Genomic DNA, 27,001 nt, shown 5'->3' with positions numbered 1-27,001 from the left:
GTTTCTGTGTCAGCCGAGATTATGATAAAGGTTTAAATGGTCACCTACTTTTAAAGATTTTTGTGGGCATTCTCTTCAGGCCATATAAAATAGTGCATTTTCCCTGCCTTTGTCCTAAAAACAGCAAATGAAACGCACATAGGACTATTCATAAAAGCATAATTATGTTTCTTGCTTTTTAAACTGTAAAACTATTAGTATGTGCATTATTGTTCTGTTTTGAAAAGTAATTCACAAGTGGATTCTTATACAATGAATGCTTTCAATAGCATTGAACCTTTTTCGCCTTGCATTTTTTCTTTTGCAAATAAAATTATGCAATAGTTTTTCTCTTAGTTTTCCATCAGTAATTTCTTTGAGAGGTAGCATCTGTCACTCCTGTGTTATTTCTGTTTTTGTTATGCTTTTATTTGCATGAGTGCTTTACTTTTTTCCATTATTTATTGGTTATTTTTTTAAAGTTATTGATAAATGAAGTAGTTCGGAGACTGAAAAGCTGGCTTTGTCTTTTTACTACAGTGCCATCCTTTCCGTACCTTGCTTCCCTTTAAATACAACTTTTAAGCTTTTCCGTGCATTAAATTCATCAGAAAAATATATCCCAACTTAAATTCCATAAAATGCCAATTATATATTCTTGCAATAAGAGATATATTTTATTTATTTAATATTCAGTATTAAGTATTTAGAATGCACAGTAAAAGTTACAACATTTTCAATATCACCCTCGACAAAGTATAGCTATTTTAACCACCAACAGGAAACCTCCACAGATTTTATTGCATCTTGGGGTAGGCTTGAAGCCTTTGCCGTTCACTGTGGCCATTACAGTTAGTCATTTAGGCCCTGCTGCTTGTATTGTGTGCCCAGCAGTTCCTAGTAGATGTCTTCACAGTGAGATCTTCTGGGCCTTCAGACCTTGGATCACAGTGAGTGATCTGCTGGGCCTTCAGAACGTTCCAGTTGTCTGGAATGTTTAAGTCATCTTGGCTGGGTCAGTGTGTATAAAATGGTGTGTGTGTGGGGGGGGGGGGTTTCCTTGCACACACATGTGTATGTCTTCAAACACATTACTATGCAAATCCATACTAAGTAAATGTTTGGTGTACCTTCATATTTAAAATAGGTATTGAGAATAATGATGAATTTATAACACATAACATATGTAATTTTAATACTATAGCTAACATTTGCAATTTAGCTCCTCTTGTCTGTAGTTATGGACACTAGGGGGCACTGCTTATCCTCAGTTATGTCTTTCTCCGCGAAATTAAAAATATTCAGTTGATTACTTTGCTCTTACTTTAATTAATAATTGAATTTAGAGAGTTGTGGGAGGTTTGAGTCTTTGTGACTTTCCTTTTTTTCTAACACTGATATATAGTGATCACAAGGAAGAAGAGCCATGGATCTCACAAATAAACACAGTCTCAAGTGTCCCATACAGTAACTTCTTTTTTTCCCACTGGAAATGTCATTCTTGGCAAAACCAGAAGGGCAAGTTTGTCCAGTGATGAGGTTTAGATCCCTTGCCAGCTGTGCTTCTAGCCAAGGAGTGTGAGAGAAAGCCTTCAAAAGTTAGTGGGATTCATTTGGATAAAGGTCAAGAGATGATACACAAAAGATTTGAATGATGAGCACAAACAGCATGATTTGCACTTTGGCTTATATAAATTTATTTTAGTTATCCTATTTGTTACTTTAGCATGTGCTAAGTAGTGACTCGTAGTGCTCTGAAACTATTTTAAGCATTATCTATAATCGACTACTTCAACTAATTCCTTAACGAGCGCGAGGAGTGCTACCTTTCATGACCCTGCCGTGCTTACGCCGTGGCGCCCACATGGAAGAATGAAGCAGCAGCTAACTGGAGGTTTTCCATTCACAGTTACAGCTTGAAATATTTTTAGAAACTAGTTTTATTCTACGCACCTTTTAGAATCTGTATGTTCTTTCTAATCTTTAATATTTGGGTTTTAGACCAAGGCACCTCCTGCAACCCCAAAGGACAGAAATGCCATTTGTGTTTCATCTACTTAAAAAGTCGAAGTCCCTCTACCTTCTTTTCCTCCCAATAGTCCCTCCTCCAAATAGAATATAGAAAAGAATACCATCCTGTTCTGCTGAGGAATTTGATCTGTTATAGGATATTATGTGATATGTTGACATGTCATATTTTCTCCGGTCAGATTTTATGTGTATGAGATTCCAGTCATCCTTTATTGGTGAAAGATGTTGAGGTTTTTTTTTTTAATATAGGTAGTTAGGATAAAGTTTTCTTGCATATGTTAAAGTTTTATGACATGCATTTGGTATTGTGACAAAAAAAGTTTCTTAATTACTTAAATTTTGTCAGAATGCTTAGTGGATATTGGAATATGAACATGTAGACAGTTTAAAGTAAAGTTCCTTAGTGTTGTAGCATCCCGATTAGGTTTTCCTAAATAAATACTTGAATAAGAAATTATTTTAAAGTATCTATAAAAAGATGCATAAGGACATTGCCTTAGATTCATTTCTTCATATATTAATTTCACAGAGTGGTTTCTTTTGAATTTTTTAAAAAATTTAAAATATTATTTATTAGTATTATTGTGTATCTTTATAGTGTTGAGCAGGGGTGAGGGCCCCAGCATTTCTGTGAAGGTCACAGGGACAACTTTATGGAGTTGCTGTCTCCTTCCACTGTATGTGGACTCCAGGGATTCAAGTTCAGTCTTCAGGCTCGCCCAACAACTACTTTACCCAAGGAGTGGTCTCTCCAGCAACTAACGGGTTTCTTGAAGTGTGTATCGAATAACACAAATTTCACAGTAAACAAGTGGCTAACTTTTCTAATTTCTAAGAAAATAATCTCAAGTTTAATAAGAAGTTCAGAGAGAGAGATGTTGTGTATTGTTTTCTTTTCCTAATTTCTTCAATATGGCATCATAAGAACATTAGCAAATGCAGGTTCATCTGTGACCTTTGATAATGGATATGTCACTTACTGAAAACACTTGCCACCTAGCTATACCTCATCAGTTCATAAGCAAGTGCTGATTAATCAGTATGGGACAGCTTTTGTCAAAGTTAACGTTTTATAATGTGAAATTCTATTTTCTGGCACTATCTACAAGTATTCAGATGCCAGCGCATTTATAATGTTTTTTTTCTCCCTCTATCAGGATGTTGCTTTTGGCTATAAAAAATTAATTTCAGATCCTGATGTACTTGCATTAATTTTTGAGACGTTGGCTGGGTATAGAATAACAGAGAATAACATGGACATCAGACTGTGCTGGAGCTAATTGTTTGTTACCTCAGCCAGCGGCACGGTGTTGATGTGAATGTGGAGAAGATGAAGGTGGCACTGATGGTCTTAGGGATAGCTTCATGAGGTTTCTCCAAGAGGAGGAATGCAGAGGAGTGTGAAAACAACATGGCACTACAGAGAGGGAAACTGTTGCATTTCCCACAGTTCTGGCCATCTTTGGAAGTTTTATGATTAGAATAAATTACTCTCTTGAATAGCAGGCCACATCTTTTTTCCAAACGCCTTGCTTCAGAATGGGAAAGCTCATTGTAATGTTATCTTTTCAGAGCCATAAGTGTTCTCTAAAAACATATGACTGCGATGTTCATCAGCTGGGATGTTTGCTGTAATTCACCAATAAATTTGAATAATTTGACATAATTTCTGACAAAGATGAATGTTTCCATGTTCATTTCCATAGTAAGGCAGTGTCTACATGAAGAAACTATTCGACTGACTTGACCTGCCAAATTGATCAGAAAAAGAACAAAAACAACAGCTATTCAGTCCACAGAATTTAAGTGGTTTATGTGTATAAACTGCTTTGGTGGCTGTCAACCCACAACTTGCATAACAGTGAATCACTCTGGAGCTGCCCTATTACTGGGAAGCAGAGTGCTGGGCTGTGTGCTCTCAGTTAGGACAGTCTGTGGTAGCATGAGCAGAGCCCTAATGCGTGTGGAGCTTGGCATTCCATCCTAATGCTATTCCTGGTCCCACTGCAGGTCACATAACATGCTTCACCCATTTTCTCTCCTAAACAAACAACAGTTGGATAATTTTTTCTGTCTTTGAAAGCCTTTCATTTTTTTCTTCTTTGTGAGGTTGTGGGGAAGCCATGTCATTATTAATATTTTAATTGGTCTTAGCAACTCATGATGTTAACTTATAAATTCATTGGACTATTGGAGACATCATTACACTACATTCATGACTATTAGAATGTAAATTTTAAAACAGTAGGCTCTAACCCAACTACTCTCAGCTAATAAAAAGTGACTTCAACATTAAATTACCTCCGAGAAATTTTAATTCAATTACTGGAAAATCCAGCACTAAGTTTATTGTCCTTTTTGTTTAAGGAATGGGACTCATAGACGATAGTATATGCTGATGGCTATATGGGAAGAGACGGGCTTAGAGAAGCTCTGCTTTGCCTGACAAGTCAGTGACAGAAAGTAGTATGGTGGATTTCATCATGACACCCACAGTGAGGAGTGCCAAGATGAGCTCTATTAGAATGGGTAAGGAGTAAGAGCTCTAGAAGCACTGGATTGCTGTATTGTTTCCTGTGCATGGTCTTGCATAGTTTCTAGCTTTTCTCCATTTTGTGATTTTTCTGGTTGTCATGAACTTTCCCTGCAGACAGCTACTTTTACCCTTTTTTTTTAATCCAGTTTTCTTTGAACTCCTCTAGAATGTCATTCACTCTCTTCTTCAATCACAGTGAGATTTTGTTGCTATATCGCCACATTTGTTTCATGTATTTACTCCTAGAAGAGCAGTTTGGAAGCTGTCTAGCAATGTGCTGCTTTCCTTGCTTGCCGTTGTGTGCTTGGAGATTTTTTTCTCTGAAAGCTTCTCTCTTGGTCATTTATATCTACAGTGCAACTTCAATGTCATCATATAAAATCTGTGTAATTTTATTTTTGTATATTGCTTTTTATATTATTAACTCTGCAAAAACTGGCGTAAGAATTTCTGGTTGTAGAACTGTCAATCTGGCACCTTTCATGAACTGTTTTAAAATTCTGAAAATGGAAATGAAGTAATTAATCCAATATGAAGCAGTGACATATAATTGACTTTCTAAATTAGTGAACTACTGACTCTTTATTATATCATTGCCGTTTTATAGGATTTTATATTGGCTAAATTGGCTACTTAACAAAAGGTGTGATGTAACAAATGCTGCCTCCTATCACAATCCACACAGACGCTTAGTAAATATCTTATACTGTGTAAACTAAGTACGTGGTTATTTTAGATTATTGTTGTGTGGATTATTTCAGACGTATGAATTTGCAGAAAAGTTTCCTAATAGTAGGATAGGGGTTCCAAATTATGCACTCAACTGCCACACATGCCTGCACACATGTGCCCTCACGCACACAGACACACACACACACACACACACACACACACACACAAACGAAAGACGTGCTAAGGAATGGACACATGAAAGAAAATGGAATTTTAAAACTATCCTAGAGAAAAATTCTCCTTTACCCCTTGTCACCTTCCTCAGTGTAACTTGTCAGTGCACTCAGATATTGGAGCTGTCATCAGATGGCTAAATGCTAGGTTTGAGGTTCTCTCTGTTAGTGAGCTGAACTCTACTGTGCTGTTTTCCATTAGAGTGGATGTCGACAGAGCACACTCAGTGTGAAGTGATTGTTGTTTACGGTTCTCAGAGGTGCTCTTTCCTTATGTTGTACGTGTCCATGCTCACTATCTAGGAAATGATGTGCAGCCATATACCTGCAAGTAAACAGCTGCGTGTAACGCAATCTCGCCTCTCTCCTACAAGACACCATAAGATATCTATAAAAATGAAATTTCCAAAAGCCTTGTCTCAAAATACAATATTTCAAATGTTTATTTCTGCAGAATTGTGTTTTGAATCCCTCCTTTAAATTTTCCCTGTACTTGTAGATCAGTGTAGTGCACATTTATTTTTTATTTTTTGTTGCTTTATAAATAATACCATTCAAAATTTTCACCTCATCCCCTCCTCCCATTTCACTAGTTTTATTTTTAATGATGAATTGAACAATTTAAATCTGAACAACTTCACAAATATTGCCTCTTCTGCTGCCTATGTTTTTCTTTTATTGAAAATAGATTTTTTTCATACAATATATTCTGTTTGTGGGTTTTTTCTCCTTGTTCCTCCCAACTCCTCCCCTCCTCCTCTCCCATCTGGATCTGCACCTTTTTTTAATCTATCCTTAGAAAACAAACAATTATTTTAGGAGTAATAATGAAATAAAATAAATGAAATATAAATGAATCCAAATATGACCAAGCAACCAAACAAGAAAAAAAAAAGCCAAAGAAAAATACAAGAAACAAGTTCACTCAGGAATCCTATTTAAAAAAAAAAAACAAACTGGAAGCCATAATATATACACAGAGGTCCTGTAAGGTAAAAATAAGATAAAAGGCCCTTACTTAATATTGTGAGACAAAGAACCTGCAAAGATGCCATTGAGTCCATTTAGTGTTGATCATTTACTACAAGGCATGGGGTCCTGGTCCTGGTGTATGAGGTCCTTCTGTCTATGTGTTGCTTTTATTGGTTAATAAAGAAAGAAACTGCCTTGACCTGTTGGTAGGGCAGAACTTGGGTAGGTGGAGAAAACTGGACTGAATGCTGGGAAAAGGAAGGAGGAGAGAGAGAGAGAGACGCCATGGAGCCACAACCAGAGATAGACATGCTGAAACTTTGCTGGTAGGCCATGACCTCGTGGTGATATACAGATTAATAGAAATGGATTAAATTAATATGTAAGAGTTAACCAATAAGAAACTAGAGCTAATGGGACAAGCAGTGATTTAATTGATATAGTTTCTGCATGATTATTTTGGGTCTAAGATAGCCAGGCAGCCTGAAAGAACAAGCAGCCTCTTTCCAACAAATTGGCACCCAACATGGGGCCCAAACCCATGACCTAGAGATTAAGAGTCTCATGCTTTGCCAACTGAGATAGCCCCAGCCAGGCAACCGGGAAGAGATGCAGCCTCCTTCTAACAGAGTCCACCATTTAAATGGTGTTTTAAGTAGTTGGTTGAATAAGAATGTTTTATCAAAACAGTATTTGCTTGAATGTTGAAGCAGAAACAGAAATCTTAGATATTTAATTTAAGTTCCTAGTTGGTGCAACCATCTAGACATCCTTGCTAAATATTTTCAAATAGTACATGAAGCTGGTGACTTACATGATGCTATCTTTTACCCATCTAAAAATGGGTGTCAGCCTGTCATGTTGTACAGTAATCATAATAATCCACACTTTATTAGTATATCCTGCTTTAAGAACATTCAAAGGAGTTTAATTTAGCTGATCAGGAGATCCCCACCTCATATATACAGACCATACTGATACTACCATTTAACTTGTGAAAATCAAAGCCTACATTGAAGAAAAGTGATCAAATGAAGACCCCTTGGATGTTTAGAGGCAAAAAGTTAGAAACAATGTTCCAAACAGTTTTGTTTGATCTACATTATAAGAAAGAAAACTGAAATTTGATGAACTCACTTGGTCACTCATCAGTGACACCTCTCAGACCGTGTGTTGTTCTCCTAAAGCTTGGTGTTGTTTCAGAAGCTTAGATGACTTTGTATTTTAGTACATTCAGGTTTGAAGTCAATAGAGATTGACCTTTAATGTCCTGTATGATATACTTTGCTTTATCTGACAACATTCCATTTGAAATTTAGAAAATCAAACCATTCCCACTAGGCTTTACAGAATGCAGTTTGAAATTTTTGTTTGCTTTTTAACAGTCAATACTTGTAATTTACCCACCTTATTCTTTTCGTTTTGTATTTTTTTCATGATCTTTACATGGGGAATAATTCAAAATTTAGTGAGATAATATGTGTGAGACTGTGAAATGACTTAAATCTAGGAGAAATTTATTTGGTCTATTAGACATTCACAGTTTAAATCATAATGTGATTATAGAATGCATAAGTCAGAGGAGTCTATTTCTTGTACCTTTTATTGGGCTTTTCTTTTTTTTTGCCAAATTCCAATGTCTTAGCTTTTGTTTTGTGTTGCTATATTTTCATTTAATTATTATCTCTTAGGAGTTTGTTATTTTCTAATGAAAGACAGAAAGGGAGTGGATCTGGATGAATGAGAGGTAGGGAGAAACTGGGATGAGAAGAGGAAGGGAAACTCATTAAAATATATTGTGTGAGAAAAAGACTATTTTCAATGAAAGAAAAAAGTTCCATGATATACATGTAATTCACCACTTACTAAATATTAAAGCAATTTTCCACACTGAAAAAAATGTTTCTGTGAAATGAGATATATGTATGTGTATACTCAACTAATGACCTATACAGAACATATATGGATCCAGTTCCCTCCTAAATTGTGAAGTCTTTCTACAGGACATAAAACATCTATTACACAGTTTGTAAATGAGAATACTGTTTGTTTCTGTTCATGGCATATAACAGAGTTCACGATCAAAGTATATCTAAAACAATATAGGTAATAAGCATCTTGTATTTTATTTGTACTACATTATTATTATTTTTTCTGTATGTAAATATGTATGGGGTGTGTATGCCATACATAGCATTACATATGGATGTCACAGAACAACTTGTGGGGATCAGCTTTTTCCTTCTATGGGTTTCAGGGATTGAACTCAGGTCATCAGACTCAGCAGCAGGTTTATATGTTCTTGAAGGAAGAGACGGTGTGACGCTGTGCACCTTGACGACTGTCACCCTGCTCCCAGTGAATGTTCCCAGCCACTCCTCAATCTATAGCAGTGTATGTTTTTCTGCAAATTCTTAAACCATTGAATAATCGGTATTTCCTGGGTGCTTATAGACAAATAAGTACTTAATAGTGTACCTATGTATTTCTAGAAGACATCAATCAATAAAAGCTCAGAACTGATTTTAAATGGATATTATAAATATGAAGTGATTTGTGTCAGAATTTCTTAGTATCAAATAAATTCACAAAGTTTTAGTAAATATATCATTTTTAATCCCAACATTTAAATGTCTCTCTTGCTAAGACTGCCTTACATACACTAGCAGGTTGACAGTGTTTATTTCTCACTTATAATATGTCCTTTTAATATGCATTCATTATAATTGCCAAATCTGTGTTTTATAGTATCTTACCTTCTGTGATCTATCTTATAAAACCAAACCTCTTAATCAAATAAGCCATTTTGAGCATTTCTCAAGCCATTTACTTAATACTGGCATTCTTTTGTTTCCTCACAGTTTAATTCACTCTGATATAAGAGATGCTAGTTAGCTATCTTCTTGATTCATAGAGTATCTTTTCAGTTACTGTCTTTTCCCCTCATAGCATATATTTTCTTTTCTTCTTCTGGTTTCAGAAGCCTGCACGTGGCAGCATGGTCTAGGCAGGAAAGGAAAAGGAAGTTATTGCTGCTCTCTTTTGACTGCCTGCATTAATAAATCATAGTTTGCCATTCACTACCTGTGACTTATCTTCATAATGCATGGGACCCAAAAACTTAACTTGTGCAGGCCTTGGCCCTTGGTGTCCTTGCCTCTGGAGAGCTTTTCCTTCCTGAAATCAGACAGAGGTTGCTTCAAAGTTCAGGAAAAGAAAATGTCACATCCTGTTGCTGTGTGGAGACCCAGCTAGCTGGCCATGTTTACCTGCCCAGGGTGTGAGCCTGCATGTCTCATGTGAGGGGCTTTGCAAGCGCTGAGGCCTGCTCTTTCTTGGATTTGGGGACTTGTCATTTATTTTATGACAGGGTTTCTTTTCTTTTTTTTTCTTTTTAAGAATTTTACACAAGCATATAATGTGTTTTTGGTTAAATCTACCCTCCATTTCCTCCTTTTCAATTTCTTCCTTCCCCACCATCCAATATTCCCTCTCAATTTCATGTGTTCTTTTTAAACCCACTGAATCCTATTAGCTATGTAAGCTTGGAGTAATACTTAAATTGTTAAGCATTCAGTGGGATGTCAGTTTATAGATTTACCAATTTTGTAGAGTAATTTTTACTATCTGTGTTATAATCCTATAACCAAATTAGCTACTGTCTAGCAGGAGAATTGTCTGTATTCTGTCAATCATGTTTTAAATAAATGTTGATTGGCCAGGCAGGAAGTATAGGTGGGAAAACCAGACAGAAAGTAGAAATGATGCAATGAGAACAGGAGAATTCTGGGAAGGAGGAAGTTGATTCCACCCAGTCCTGCCCAGGTCACCGAAGCAACAGGATGTGATCTGCCCCACTGAAAAAGGTACTGAGCCACATAGATCAGAATAATGGGTTAATATAAGCTACAAGAGCTAATAAGAAGACTGAGCTAATGGGCCAATCAGCTTTATAACTTATAGAGATCTCTGTGTGATTTTCTTTGGGGGCTTGCCGGCTGTGGGGTACCGGGTAGGACAGAAAACCCCAACAAGCCAGCCCTGTTCATGTTACAACTGTCCAGAACACGTACTTAGTGAAAAGAGTACTATTGCTTGCAACAGTTTAACAGAGCCACTCCAGATTCCCCTGTAAAAGCCTGTAACGGCGTAAACGAATGCAGACAGATTGTAAATATATATATACCTTTAATGTAGAAATAGACTTACAGAACCACTGTTCCCGCGGAGACCAGGAAAGCAGAAGCAATGGCTGGGAGCACGCTAGCCAAATTTATAGGCAAACATTAGCCCGAGGCGAACACGCCCCCTTAGGGGCAGGACTTATCCCTACATCTCCCCTTTTTGTCTAAATAAGACAGAACTAAACCAAATACAACTATATACAATAATAACAAATAATAAATATAACAAACAATATTGAAAACAAAAGTTTTGCTAAACATTCTATCTCAAGGAGTCTAAATAATGTAGAGAGTAACTACAATTATATAATCTTCAACTCCGTCAAAGATCTGAGAAGGGAATAAATATTACTTAACAAACGAGATATATCCAAAATGTGCAACAATTGACAGAGACAACTGACTACCTGGGCAATCACTCAAAGTCTCGTTTGCAATGTTGAGTCAACCAACGTTGGCTAAGGCCTAACATAACTGACATACCATTATTAAAGGCAAGGAACTTTTCAAAACTATCTTACCCTGTCTTGGCAGGATATGACAGCCCTGTTTTATCCATTGATGCACGCTCTGTATCTCTGTCAGTGGTTGAGGTATGGGCATTTCTTTGCCCAAAGGCCAGTTCTGCCAAATAGAAATGCTCCAGGTGGAGTGTCTTTGGTGCTCAACATTCTCTCGGGAATAGAGCAGTATTGCCAGGAGCAATTGTGTCTCACTATCACGAAACTCTGAGTTAGATTAAAGGCCATTTTCTACAGCTCTTTGAAGAGGTCGAAGATTATCTATCTATACTGAGTATAATCTCTATATATCTAAAGAACCTGATCAGTCTCATTATAAATGACAAACTTAGATGACTATTAGTCTATATAATTCTCAATATCTATCTAACTTAAAGACTAAGACAATAAACAACTGTGTAACAAATGAGGATAATGACCTCCAAATATAAACACTGTAAAAATATACATTGCAATATGGTAAATATATATCAATACACAAACATTATATAAGTATCTTAATCAGAGGTAGAAATGTACACTGCAATATGGTAAATATATACAATATATATTTATCAATACAATATATCTCAATACATAAAAAATGTTTTAAACAGAGATAGAAACATGCATGCATACAATAGTCAATATAATTTAACTTTGTATCAATATATAAGAATCTATACCAATATATTTGTCTAAAAACAGTAACTCACAATTATAAATCTATTATCCCATCATTCCCTCTTTTTTATTTCAAAATGATCCCTGAGCTTATAAAATTCCTCCCCCAACCTCCCAACCCCTAAATGATGTCCCTAAACCCAGGGGTAAATTTTACTGGGAGAGGGGACGTCGTCCTCTAGAATTACTTCCAGCAGTCATGGGGGCGACGTTCTTTCTGGGGGATCCTGTGAGAGTAAAATGATGGTTAAATTTCAAGATCAATGCCTTTTAAAATTGCAAATAGTCTCTGAGTATTTTGTGGAGGTCTGGCCAGAATGTTGTACAAGATGTGCCCCATTTCAGCTAGCCAAGTTGGGATCGTCTTGTGCAGCTGGTATCCAAAACAGGTCTTGTAGTAGCACTATGAGTATCATGACGTCATATCAACCAGGTAGAGTTGTTGTTGTGGGGCCCCATCTTCTTCCTGGAAACTTCAAATGTCACTTCAGGAAAAACTCATTGTTCATTGTGAAAAACTTAAACATTAGTCATATAGACATAGATAGACATACATATATATTCAATGAAAGGCATGATAGATCTATTCAATGAAAAGTATGATAGATAAGAAGAAAAGCAAAGATGTTCTCTAAACTCATATTTCTTTCTGTCCCATATCATGGCTCTTGACATGAGACAGAAACTCCAGAAACTCTGGGTTTTTTCTCTTACTAACAGGCTTGGAATTGGAGAGGGACTGTGCCAGAGTCCAACTTCAAAACCAGCTCTATATATTTATAAAGATATGTTTAATAAGACATATATATATATTAATACTTAGAAAATGTGTCCATCCATCAGTAATTAAATATTCAGGGTCCCTCAATTTCTTTGAAGATGAGTATTTTCCTGTGGAGATAAGAAATAACCCTGCCCCCAACCTATCTGTATTTCTTACCATCAGTATGCTTGCCATCCTTATGAAAAAATTGTTATTTATCTTTTCCAAGTGGCTTCTCCTCTTCAAACCGAACCTTTATTAATTTTGATGGTAGCCACAATTTTTCCTCACCTGTGGAGACAAGAGCAAAACCCCTTCCCCAACGTAGCACATCTCCTGGCTTCCATTGTGAGGTCAGCACATCCTTGAAATAAACTGGTTGATTTAGTTCAGTAGACTTTTCCATTATCCAATGTCTTTCTGCAGCTGTTGTTCCCTTCTCATTAGCGTTGAGAAAATTCAAGGTTAACAAAGCATTGTGTAACCTATTTCTGGGGGTGTTTTCCACCCCTTTCTGTTTGTTCAACATATCGTTTATAGTTCGATTTGATCTTTCTATGACTGCTTGACCTGTAGGATAGTATGGTATACCTGTAACATGCTTGATATTGTAATAATCAAAAAATCATTTCATTTTCCTAGAGACATAAGCAGGACCATTATCCGTCTTTATTTGTGTAGGTATACCCATGATAGCCATGACTTCTAATAAATGAGTGATTACTGAATCAGCTTTTTCTGAACTTAAAGCAGTTGCCCACTGAGGGCCTGAATAAGTGTCAATGGTGTGATGAACATATTTTATTTTTTTGTTGTTGTTCTTTTTGATTCTTTTTTTCCATTTTTTATTGAGAAAAGAAGAAAAAAAACAAGTTTCCACCTCCTCCCAGCCTCCCATTTCCCTCCCCCTCCTCCCACCCTTCTCCCCCTCCTCCCACCCTTCTCCCCCTTCCCCCACTCCTCTCCCCCTCCCTCTCCAGTCCGAAGAGCAGACAGGGTTCCCTGCCTTGTGGTAAGTCCTAGGTCCTCCCCTCTCCATCCATTTCTAGGAAGGTGAACATCCAAACTGGCTAGGCTCCCACAAAGCCAGCACATTACGTAGGTTCAAAACCCCATGCCATTGTCCTTGGCTTCTCATCAGCCCTCATTGTTCGCCATGCTCAGAGAGTCCAGTTTTATCCCATGCTTTTTCAGTCACAGTCCAGCTGGCCTTGGTGAGCTCCCAATAGATCAGCTCCACTGTCTCAGTGGGTGGGTGCACCCCTCGTGGTCCCGACTTCTTTGTTCATGTTCTCCCTCCTTCTGCTCCTCATTGGGACCTTGGGAACTCAGTCCAGTGCTCCAGTGTGGGTCTCTGTCTCTATCTCCATCCATCACCAGATGAAGGTTCTATGATGATATGCAAGATATTCGTCAGTATTGCTATAGGATAGGGTCATTTCAGGTTCCCTATCCTCAGCTGCCCAAGGAACTAACTGGGGACCTTGGCTTGGGCATCTGGGAGCCACTCTAGGTTCAAGTCTCTTGCCAACTCGAAGGTGGCTCCCTTAACTAAGAATTGTGCTTCCGTGCTCTCCTATTCAACCTTCCTTTATCCCAATCCACCATTTTCTCCAAGTTCCCCCCATTCTCCCCTTCTCCCTTTTCTCTCCCCATCTCCCCTTACCCCCATCCCACCCCACCCCCAAGCTCTCAATTTTCTCCCCGGCAATTTTGTCTACTTCCCATAGCCAAGAGGACAACTATATGTTTTTCCTTTGGTTCACCTTCTTACTTAGCTTCTTTGGGATCACCAATTGTAGACTCCGTGAGCCTTGTTTATGGCTAGAAACCAATTATGAGTGAGTACATCCCATATTCATCTTTTTGGGTCTGGGTTACCTCACTCAGGATAGTGTTTTCTATTTCAATCCATTTGCATGCAAAATTCGAGAAGTCATTGTTTTTTACCGCAGCGTAGTACTCTAATGTGTAGATATTCCACACTTTCTTCATCCATTCTTCCATTGAAGGGCATCTAGATTGTTTCCAGGTTCTGGCTGTTACAAATAATACTGCTATGAACATAGTTGAACAAATGCTCTTGTCATATGATCGGGCATCTCTTGGGTATATTCCCAGGAGTGGTATTGCTGGGTCCAGGGGTAGGTTGATCCCGAATTTCCTGAGAAACCGAAACACCGATTTCCAAAGTGGATGCACAAGGTTGCATTCCCACCAGCAATGGATGAGGGTACCCCTTCCTCCACAGCCTCTCCAGCAAAGGCTATCATTGGAGTTTTTTATTTTAGCCATTCTGACAGGTGTAAGATGATATCTTGGAAGAAAGAAAGCATCTTCAACAAATGGTGCTGTCATAACTGGATGTCAACCTGTAGAAGAATGAAAATAGACTCATATCTATCATCATGCACAAAACTCAAGTCCAAATGGATTAAAGACCTCATTCTCAGTCAGAACACAATGAACCTGATAGAAGAGAAAGTGGGAAGTACCCTACAGCAGATGGGCACAGGAGATAGCTTCCTATGTGTAATCCCAACAGCACAGACATTAAGGGCAACATTGAATAAATGGGACCTACTAAAACTGAGAAGCTTCTGTAAAGCAAAGGACACTGTCACCAAGACAAAAAGGCAACCTACTGATTGGGAGAAGATCTTCACCAACCCCGCAACAGACAAAGGTCTGTTCTCCAAAATATATAGAGAACTCAGGAAACTAGACTTTAAAATGCTAATTAACCCAAATAAAAAATGGGGCACTGAACTGAACAGAGAATTCTCAGCAGAGGAAGTTCAAATGGCCAAAAGACACTTAAGATCATGCTCAACCTCCTTAACGATCAGGGAAATGCAAATCAAAACAACTTTGCGATGAACATATTTTAATTTGCCAAATTCTGCAAAGTGGAACACATCCATCTGCCAGATTTCATTCCTTTGGGTGCCCTTTGGATTAGCCCCTGCTGGCAGTGGCATTTGGTTATAGAAAGAGCAAGTAGGGCATTTCTTTACAATCTCCTTAGCTTGGTGCCATGTATTTGAAAACTCTTTCTTCAAACCTTTGCTATTAACATGATGTTTTTTATGAAATTCAGAGGCTTGTAGCACTCTACCAATCAATAATTGATCAATTTCTGCATTACCTTGTGCTAGAGGACCTGGCAGACCCGTATGGGATCGGATGTGTGTTATGTACATAGGGCAAAGCCTGTTCCTGATCAAATCTTGAACTTGGAGAAACAATGAGGTTAGTTCTGTATCATCAGGTATAAATTCAGCAGTTTCAATATGTAAAATAACTCTTTCTGCGTATTGTGAAACAGTGACTATATTAATAGGTTCTTTAAAATCCCTTAGCACCTTAAGAATGGCATATAATTCCGCCTTCTGGACAGAATTATACGGACTTTGTTCCACCTTACCCAAGTCTTCTGATTTGTAACCTGCCTTCCCTGATTTATTGGCATCAGTATAGAATGTACGGGCTCCAGTTATTGGAGCATCACGGACAATTCGAGGAAGAATCCAAGAAGTTCTCTTTATGAAGTTAAGCCACTTGCTTTTTGGATAGTTGTTATTAATGTCTCCCAAAAAATTAGCACAAGCTCTTTGCCATGGTTCATTATCTTCCCATAATTTCTTTAGTTTATCAGCAGTGAAAGGCACTATAATTTCTGCTGGGTCTATGCCTGCTAGTTGACGAAGTCTCAGCTTGCCTTTTATAATTAACTCAGAGACTTTTTCCACATAAGTTTTCAGTTTCTTACTTGGTTTATGTGGTAAAAAGATCCATTCCAAAATAATATCATCTCTCTGCATTAAAATTCCTGTAGGAGAAATTTTTGATGGTAGTATGACGAGAATACAATCGAGCTCTGGATTCACCCTGTCCACATGTGCCTGTTGTAATTTTTCCTCAATCATTGTCAGTTCCTTTTCTGCTTCAGCTGTTAATTCTCTGGGACTGTTTAAATCTTTATCACCATCCAAGGTTTTGTTCAAATGAATTATCAGATCAGGTGTTATTCCAATAGCTGGTCGTAGACTGGAAATGTCTCCTAACAGTCTTTGAAAGTCATTAAGAGTCCGTAGGCGATCTCTCCTAATTTGTGCTTTTTGTGTCTTAATTTTTTGCAAACCTATTTTACAACCTAAATAATTAACAGAATCTCCCTTCTGAATCTTTTCAGGAGCGATTTGCAATCCCCATTTAGGTAAAAGTATCTTTATTTCTTCAAACAGTCTGTTCAAGGTATCCATGTTTGAATCGGATAACAAAATGTCGTCCATGTAATGGTATACTATAGATTTGGGAAATTTCTTGTGTATTATTTGCAATGGTTGGTTCACAAAATATTGGCACAGGGAGGGGCTATTTAACATACCCTGGGGGAGAATGGTCCAGTGGTACCTCCTCGAAGGTTGAGAATTATTATAAGTAGGCACTGTGAAGGCAAATTTTTCTCTATCTTCTTTTTGCAAAAGTATAGTGAAAAAAACAATCCTTTAAATCAATAACTATGAGAGGCCATCCTTTTGGTAATAAAGAGGGCAAAGGAATTCCAGATTGCAGAGGGTCCATAGGTTGAATAACCTTGTTGATGGCCCTGAGATCTGTCACCATTTTCCATTTACCTGATTTTTCTTAACCACAAATACAGGAGAATTCCAAGGGCTGGTAGATTCTTCTATATGTCCAGCATCTAATTGTTCTTGTACCAGCTGTTCTAAAGCCTGTAACTTTTCCTCAGCTAAAAGCCATTGCTTTGTCCATATTGGTTTCTCAGTCAACCATTTTAGAGGCAAGATATCTCTGAAGGGACATCAATTGCTTGTTCTTATACAGCCCGAATGGCCGGTTTTCTCCATTTGTAATATCTTTTAATATTATTGTCAGAAATTTAGGCTCTAGAAGTAACAGGAATGTTAATTTTGGTATTCCATTGTTGTAATAGGTCACAACCCCATACATTCATTGCTATATTGGCTACATAATGGTCTTAATTTTCCTATTTGTCCCTCTGGCCCTATATATTCAAACCATCTCGTGTCCTGCCTTACTCGAGATAGGGTTCCATTTCCCAGGAGCTGAACATTTACATTCTGAAGAGGCCAATACTGATGCCAAGATTCTGGGGTAATGATACTTACATCAGCACCTGTGTCCAGCAGGCCAGTAATAAAAATGACATTTACACACACTCTCAGTTTAGGTCTTTGATCATTTATAGAAGTTTGCCAAAACACACGTAACTTATCTTTCTGATCATTATTGCTTGTAACAGTAGGCATGGGGCTTCCTAATTGTCCTGATGAGGCACATTCTCTGTAGAAACTGGAAATGACTGAACCATGTTTGCCATGGGGGCCTGTGAGGCCCCCCTCTCACGTTTCCCGACTGTATCAGGTTGCCTTGTCTATCTCTTGTAGACCTGCATTCATTTGTCCAATGTCTGCCTTTTCCACATCTTCTCCATAAACCTGAAGGCTGAGTCCTATTTCTGTTATTTCTAGAAGATGAATTATTAATATTATTATTATTTCTGAAAGATACATTATTATTATTATTATTTCTGAAAATCCGTTGTCTACAATTCCTTTTCATATGACCCATTTTGCCACAATTAAAACATTTGGTATTCTGGTGTCTCCTTTTACCATTGGAAATTGTTTCTTCTACCCATGCTTCAGTGCCATAATCAAATGTAACAACATTGAGTGTATGCAAGACCCATTCTTCCAAGGGCGCTGCTCTGAGCTTTAAAGGGCCCAAAATCCTTTTGCATTCCACATTTGCATTTTCATAAGCCAACGACTCAATCATTATACGTCTTGCTTCTGGGTCAGATATCCCTATTTGTACAGCCTTAGTTAATCTTTGTAAAAAGTCACTAAAGGGTTCTCTCTGACCCTGTTTAACTCTGACAAATGATTCCATTCTCTGTCCTGGATCTTGTACCCTGTCCCAAGCCCTTAAGGCTGCTGTAGTACACATGGAGAGTGTGTTTTTATCCAAATTTGCTTGTTCCTGAGGGTCGTAAAAGAGCCCTTCACCTAGAATTTGATCTAGGGAAATGTCAATTCCCTTCGCTTTTTCCTGATGTTCTAAGAGTCTAGCCTCTTGCCTGAATAAGCATTTCCATTTCAATTGAGGTCCACTCTCAAGTACTGCAGAGCTCAGCTGGAGCCAGTCCGAGGGGGTTGCTCTGCTTGTCATGACCCAAGTTCTTAGCATCTCTTTAACAAAAGAGGCTTGCATCCCAAAAGTCATGACAGCCTGTTTTATTTCCTTGAGATCATTCATACGGACAGGCTCCCATGTATCTTCCTTGATGACCGTAGGGTTTTTGGAACCTATCACCTTCTCTGTTGTTATTACTGAAAAGGCAGGTAGAGATGTAGGTAGAGCTTTGTGGAAATTGTCCCAGAGAGATTTACCTACAGATGTAGTTAAAATTTGCCTTTCTACCCTTTGCTCTTCTTCATCAGAATTTAGAAATTCCTCAATCTTTTCAATTCTATTCACCATTGCCCTCTGCAATGTCTGAATCTCCTGTCCAGAATTATGTTCCAAAGCCTTCACTGAGGATTCTAAAGTATGAAGTTTGTCTGTTAGAGATAACATTTCATCTTTGGACATAATTTTTATGGCATAGACCGTGCCTTCTTGTATTGACAATCTTTCCGTCAATCTGTCATAAGCTTTAGACAAAATCCGATTGTCACATTCAGCAATTTTGATTCTCTCAGTTAATGTGTCATTTCCTACAGAAAGGGACTGAATCTTACAGTCCAAATCAGCTGTTCCCTCTTCCATAGTAATGAATTTCTCCTTAATATCAGCCACTAATGTTTCAGTTCCTACTCAAAGGGACTGAAGCTTACGATCCAAATCAGCTGTTCCCTCTTCCATAGTAATGAATTTCTCCTTAACATCAGCCTGGAGAACTTCAAACTGATTCTTGAGAAGATTGTTGTCATTCTCAATTGTTTTTAAGCGTTCAATCTCTGCCTTAAGAATCCTGGATTCGTCTCGTAAAGAATTTATCATATTTCTATCATCAAACCCTTTAGTGACAATGAAAACTACGAATCACAGAAGGATGCATAGATGTGGGGTGATAGACACCTCTTGTAAAATCTCCCACATGGTACAATTTAAAAAACTGTTAAATTCTTGAATACTAATGTGTTCAGACATTTTATTTATGAAAGGAAAATTTTTTACCTGCAATGATCGGTTCCTGCCAGTGGTAGTCTCTGTGTTTTTGGAGCCTGTCCTAGAACTAGCTCTTGTAGACCAGTCTGGCTTCGAACTCACAGAGATCCGCCTGTCTCTGCCTCCCAAGTGCTGGAATTAAAGGCGTGTGCTACCACCTCCTGGCCGGCCTCAAAGTCACAGAGATCCACCTGCCTTTGCCTCCCAAGTGCTGGGATTGAAGGTGTGCTCCACCACTGCCCAGCCAGGTCACTTTGTATCAGACCAAATCTGCCGCTGTGGCGTCTTTTGTTGCAAAACTGTAGGTACTTGAGTTTCTGCTAATTCAAGCAGTGGGGTTCTGCTCCAAACTTAGCCAAGGCAGGCAGGGAGTGGTTAATTGCTCTGGCGAGCAGGCGGGGCAGAATGGGCCTGTGTGGCCCAGTGTGTCTCGGACTCGGCACTGGGGCCCGAGTCACGAATGAGTCAGGGGCAAAATAGCCCACGTTGGACGCCAAAATGTAATGGCGTAATGGAATGCAGACAGATTGTAAAATATATACATATATATATGTATATATATACATATATATATATATCTTTAATGTAGAAATAGACTTACAGAACCACTGTTCCCGCAGAGACCAGGAAAGCAGAAGTGATGGTTGGGAGCACGCTAGCCAAATTTATAGGCAAACATTAGCCCGAGGCGAACATGCCCCCTTAGGGGCGGGACTTATCCCTACAAAAGTGGGAATCTGTGCCCATCCTATTTATGCCAAATGATTTCTCTTAAAAATATGTTAGCAAGACTAAATCACTTTATATATTTGAAGAGGTGGAAATACAAATTAGTAGAGTAGTTTTATGATCCTTCAAAAATTTTCTCCCTCAGCATGAGTTTTGTCACTGAAGAGTGTGTTGATGCCATAGCTTAAAGGAAGTGTGCATTGGACGTGGAAATGAGTGTGAGAGTGGAGGTCATTAACAGCTAGCACCATTGCGTCTGTCATAATATGCCTCGTCCTTCATTTCCTTGGGAGGTGACTACCAATGTTGTTTTCATGTGAAGGATTTTACAAGCTTCAACCATAACTAAAAAATAAAACTTCAATACTTTGCACATGCTTTGCTTGCTGCCCGATTTCAGTTATAACACTATACTGCCTTCCTCTGGACATATTTTATATCTCAGGGCTTAGCCTAAGGAAAATATAGATATGCTGCTTCTGTACCAAAAGAATAAAGGGACTCTTTTTCCCCTGCCTTGGCTACATGTGTGGCACACTTCCTTGCCATGTCCAGTCATCCTGAAAGGCTACAAGTGTTAGGAAAGTCATGTTGCCACCGTGCTCCTCAGCAGTTCTGTTCTCACTCCAGTGCCTGGTACTGTGACTGCTCTTGTCCTCTGAGTATAGGCTTTTAAGAGGACATAATTATTAATACTTTCCTGCCACTGAACCATGCCATTATAGAAGTACTGCCCCACCGAGTCAAGAATGCAAGCAGCCCTACATGGATTTTCCCTTATGGAAGGGCTTTTTGGAAAGTACTGTTTGTCATTAAATGCGTTTCTGGACTGAGCACTAATACAGAACAGAGTCCAGACAGGGAGTACTCAGTTCGCATTGGCGCAGCTCGGCTCACCTGTGTGTGCTGCATGGCCTATCTGCTGCTGCTGCTGCTGCTGCTGCTGCTTTTCCCCATTTAGTAGGCAAATGCCTGTAAGTGAAGCACATTTACCATCTCCGTTGATACGCTGATGATAAAATTGAAGTACAGAAAAAAGTCAAAATAACTTGGTTAAGGTATCTTTCCTGGAATTGGTGAAAGCAAGTATCTAATTCTTGGGAGTCTGACTCTTAAGTTTTCAATTTAAGTTATGCACACTTTTTATGTGATAACTTCTATTTCATAAAAATAGGAAATGCATATTTGAAGTGTGAACTGTGAGAGCTAAATATGATTCTGGTCTGAATTTCCTGCTGGACAGTTCTGTCTTCACATTTCATCCACTGAAGTTTGTGTATCTCATTATCATCCCCAGCAGATCAGCGCCCTAGAGGACAAGATGAAAATGGGAATGTTCAAGCACAGACATTTGTGTTGTGAGTTGTATGTTACTGGGTTAGAATTAACCAAAAGAAAGAAGGAAGAAAAGTTGTCTCTGTCACTGGTATAGCAGCAAAGATTGCCAAATCCAATGCTGTCTGATTGGCACAGTGGTACCCAGGGTGGAATGCCATTTGATAGAGAGTATCCAGGATGACTGTAAGTGGTAGAAGAGGACTGGGTGAGATAGTGATGGTTAGCCGACCGTATACCAGCTATATTCAAGAAGAAACACTGCATAAGAGTTAAAAGGATGAATGGTAGTAGCTTTTAGTACTCTTCGAACTTTGGAAACTTCATAATCTGAATTCTTAACCAGTGGATCTCTAGAGGGATCTATTCTATTTATATACACACGTGCTGCTAACCAGAACAGATGTCCCCATGCTCACACAGTAGTCATGATCATTGCCGCTGTACACCGTAGTCATGTCAGATCCTAACTGGAAGGAACCGGCATTATTTGATTTCCTTTCAGATAGTGTTTCCTGTACAAGACATTCACATGCTGTAACCCTTAGTACATATGTGTAACACATGTTATAATGTTAAAATAAGGCATACATTTTCTGACAGAAGACTCTTAAAGTATTTTCCTCATTTAAAACACTTTTTTCTAAAAATGTAGATATGCCCCTGCACATGCTTGGACACACCCTACACCCAACCCATAAAGGCCTCTTTCAGGAGATTTCCTGGACTTTAGAACTTGAGGACAAGTAAATCTCCTGAAGCCAGAAATACAGGAAGTAAAATCATGACTTATTTTGTGTTAGAGTCAGCTCATCCCAGTTCAGAACCCCTCCTTTAGGGTGGGAGTTCTTTTTGGAGGTTAATTCCCAAAATCTGAGATCCAGAATGAAAGATGTGCTAAAAAACTTCACAGCAGGACGTCCTTAAGACATCAGCTTCTTCCCGCTTCAAATTAAATCAAGACGTGTCTTTGCCTTAATTTAAATTGCATTAATTTTCCCATTTCTTTGATTCTTTGACAGGTTCATACATGTATATAATGAATTTAATTAGTTTTCTTTCCCTGTTCCTTCTCTAATTTCCTCTTCTGAAACTGTTCATCCCAACAAGTTGCCTCCTACTTTCATGGCTTACTGAAGAAAATGGCACCCTTTTCCCCTTCAGCTATGAACTACCAGTAGTCCTACCCATGGTGAAATGTCTCGGAGTCCATGCGTGTAAATAACCACCGCTTCAGTGATCCCATGATCACAATGGCCATGTCACAGCGTTGGCAGTTTCGTTTCTGGGAAATAAAAAAAAAGCTCATTGTAATGTTCCAGAAGCATTAGATCTGGGGAAAAGTCTAAATTTATCCTTTCTGAAGGGAAACAAACCTTTTGAATAGTGTCAAGATTTGGTCAGGGGTTTATGAAAAGAGTATCAGTAAGGGCTTTGGGGACCCAGGCCCACTGATCTTCATCTTGCCACATGATCTTCAAAGACCATCATCAATCTGGCCATTGTTGCCTAAGTCTTTCAATGTACCTTGGTAGGAATAAATGGGTTCCCCATTTCATTTCAGCCCCATCAAAAATGTGAGTAATGTGAACCCAAGTACACATGGCATATGCTTTTGACCTCTTCAAAGTATTTGTTATTGAGTCAATTACATTTTTTTCTATTATTATTTTATTTTTTAAAAAAGGCAAAAAAGACTATCTTTTTTCATTTTACATACCAATCCAGTTTCCACTCCCTCTCCTCCTTCCATTCCCTCCACCTTCCTTCCCACCCTACCCCCAATCCACTTCTCAGAGAGGGTAAGGCACATTGCTTTGGGGAAGGTCCAAGGCCCTCCCTACGATAGCTAGGCTGAGGTATCCGTCCAAAGAGAATGGGTTCCCAAAAGTATAAACAGTATGAATAAATCCTGGTGCCATTGCCAGTGGCCTGCAGTCTGCCCCAGGCATACTACTGTCACCCATATTGAGATGGCCTAGGTTGGTCCTATGCTGGTTCCTTTCCTGTCTGGCCAGAGTTGGTGAGCTCCTATTAGTGTGAGGGAGGTTTCTGTCCCACCCAGTCCCACAGTAAAGATACAGAAACTATATTATTTAAAATAATGTTTGGTCATAAGCTTAAGCATAATTTTAGCTGGCTCTTATATCCTAAACTAACCCATCTCCATTAATCAGCGTATCACACATGGCTTACCAGTTAAAGTTCCACCCAGCATCTGGCTTAGCTTCTTCAGAGGGGATACATGGCTTCTCCCTGACTTTGCTGACTTTCTCCTCCTCTTGGAACTTTCACCGTGCCCTATTGTGCTAAACCACTGGCCGAAACAGCTTATCCATTAACCAATAAAAGCAAAACATAGAAGGACTTCCCACACCTCATTAGCTCAGGTCAGCTGTTTCAGTGGGTGTCTCCATCATGATCTTGACCTCTTTGCTTATATTCTCACTCCTCCCACTCTTCATTTGGACTTTAGGAGTTCAACCCGGTGCTCCGCTGCAGGTCTCTACCTCTGCTCCCATCAGTTGCTGTGGTGAATTTAAGATATTCATCAATCTGACTATAAAACAAGGCTAGTTCAGGCTCTTTATCCACTTTTGCTTAGGGTTCTAGCTGGGGTCATCCTTATGAATTCCTGGGAATTTCTCTAGTGCTAGGTTTCTTGCTCGTTTCATAATGGCTTCCTCAATCAAGACATCTCTTCACTTGCTCTCTGTCTCTGTCCTTCCCTTGTCTTGACTATCCTGTTCCCTCAAATTCTCCTCCTTCTCTTTCTCACCTATCACCCCTTCTTCCCTCCCTTCCCTCACCACTATGCTCCCAATTTTCTCAGGAGAACTTGTCTATTTCCCCTTCCAGGGAGATCTTTATATGCTACTTGTAGGGTTCTCCTTGTTACTTACCTTCTCTGGGGTGGTGGACTATAGGCTCCTTGTGCTTTATTTTCCAGCTAGTATCCACTTATGAATGAGTACATACCATGCTCATCTTTCTGGGTCTGGGTTAACTCACTTAGGATTTTTTTTTCTGGTTTTATCTTTTTGCATGAAAATTTCAAGATGTCATTGTTTTTTACTGCTGAGTGTTTTTTATCACTCCATTGTGTAAATGTACCACATTTTTTAAAAATCCATTCTTCGGTTGAGGGGTGTCTAGGTTGTTTGTAGGTTCTGGCTATTACAAACAATTCTGCTATGAACATAGTTAGGCAAATGTCCTTGTGGTATGATCTTTGGGTATATGCCCAAGAGTGATATTGCTGGGTCCTGAGGTAGGTTGATTCCCAGTTTCCTGAGAAACTGCCGTACTCATTTCCAAAGTGTTTGTACAAGTTTGCATTTCCACCAGCAATGGAGGAGTGTTCTCCTTACTCCACATCCTCTCCAGCATAAGCCATCATCTTTGGTGGTTTTGATCTTAGTCATTCTGGCTGGTGTAAGATGGTATCTCAGAGTGATTTGATTTGCATTTCCCTGATAGCTAAGGATGTTGAACATTTCCTTAAGTGTCTTTCAGCCATTTGAAATTCTTCTATTTGAAAAATTCTCTGTTTAGGCCTATACCCCATTTTTTAACTGAGTTATTTGGAATTTTGATGTCTAATTTCTTGAGTTCTTTATATATTTTGGAGATCAGTCTTTTGTCTGATGTGGGGTTGGTGAAGATCTTTTACCATTCAATAGGCTGCCTTTTTGTCTTATTGACCGTGTTCTTTGCTTTACAGAAGCTTCTCAGTTTCAGGAGGTCCCATTTATTTTTTTTTTTGTTGCTCTCAGTGTCTGTGCTACTGGTATTATATTTAGGAAGTGGTCTTCTGTGCCCCTGCATTGAAGACTACTTTCTACTTTTTCTACTATCAGGTTCATATATTTATGAATTTATATTGAGGTCCTTAATCCATTTGGACTTGAGTTTGTGCATGGGGTTAGATAAGGATCTATTCGCATTCTTCTGCATGTTGACATCCAGTTATACCAGCATCATTTCTTATAGATGCTTTTTTTGTATAATTCTAGCTTCTTTGTCAAAAATCATGCATTCATATGTGTATGGATTAATAGCCAGGTCTCCAATTCGATTCTATTGGTCAACCTGTCTGTTTTTATGTCAATAAAAGGCATAAAAAAACTTTTCATTACTGTAGCTCTATAATAGAGCTTGATGTCAGGGATGGTGATGCCTCCAGAAGTTCCTTTATTGTACAAGATTGTTTTGGTTATCCTATTATTTTTTGTTTTGTTTTGTTTTTCCATATAAAGTTGATTATTATTCTTTAAAAGGTCTGTGAATAATTTTGTTGGAATTGTGATGGTAATTGCTTTGAATCTATAGATTCCTTTAGGTAAAATTGCCATTTTTGTTATGTTGATCCTACCTATCCAAGAGCATGGGAGATTTTTCCATTTTCTGATATCTTGTTTAATTTCTTTCTTCAAATACTTAAAGCTTTTGTAGAACAGGTCTTTCACCTCTTTGGTTGGTGTTACCCCAAGATATTTTTTGTTATTTGTAGCTACTGTAAAGGGTAATGTTTCTCTGATTTCATTCTCAGCTTCATTATCATTTGTATACAGGAGGGCTACTAATTTTTTTTTTTTTAGTTGATCTTGAATCCTGCCACATTGCTGTAGGTATTTATCAGCTGTAGGAGTTCCCTGCTAGGGTTTTGGGGGTCATTTATATATACTATCATGCTATCTACAAATAGAAAAGTTTGATTTTTTTTCTGATTTGTATCCACTTGATCTCCTTTTGTTGTCTTATTTCTCTAGCTAGAACTTCAAGAACTATGTTGAGTAGATATGGAGAGAGTAGACAGCCTTGTCTTGTTCCTGACTTTAGTGGAATTGCTTTGAGATTCTCTCCATTAATTTGATGTTGGCTATCGGCTTGCTGGATATTGCTTTTTCCTTTTTTATATTTAGATATGTACCTTGTATCCCTGATCTCATCAAGACCTTTATCATGAAGGGGTGTTGGAGTTTGTTGAATGCTTTTTCAGCATTCATCTGAGAAGATCATATGTTTTTTTTCCTTTAAGTTTATTTATATGATGGATTACATTGGTAGATTTTCATATGTCAGATCATACCTGCATCTCAGGGATAAAGTCGACTTGATCATGGTGAATTTTTTTTTTCAATGTGTTCTTGAATTCA

General features: G+C 38.4%; 1 protein-coding gene across 5 annotated transcripts in view; it reads left to right on the top strand.

Annotated features, from left to right (window-relative positions):
- Fam172a (family with sequence similarity 172 member A) overlaps nt 1-27,001 on the top strand; it is a 456,488-nt gene that overhangs the window by 281,218 nt on the left and 148,269 nt on the right. The window lies entirely within an intron of this gene.

The sequence above is a fragment of the Microtus oregoni genome, unplaced genomic scaffold (genome assembly GCF_018167655.1).
Source record: "Microtus oregoni isolate MIOR12 unplaced genomic scaffold, Mior012 000014F_ref0000157, whole genome shotgun sequence".
Lineage (NCBI taxonomy): Eukaryota > Metazoa > Chordata > Mammalia > Rodentia > Cricetidae > Microtus > Microtus oregoni.
This window is presented reverse-complemented; position numbering and strand designations above follow the sequence as displayed.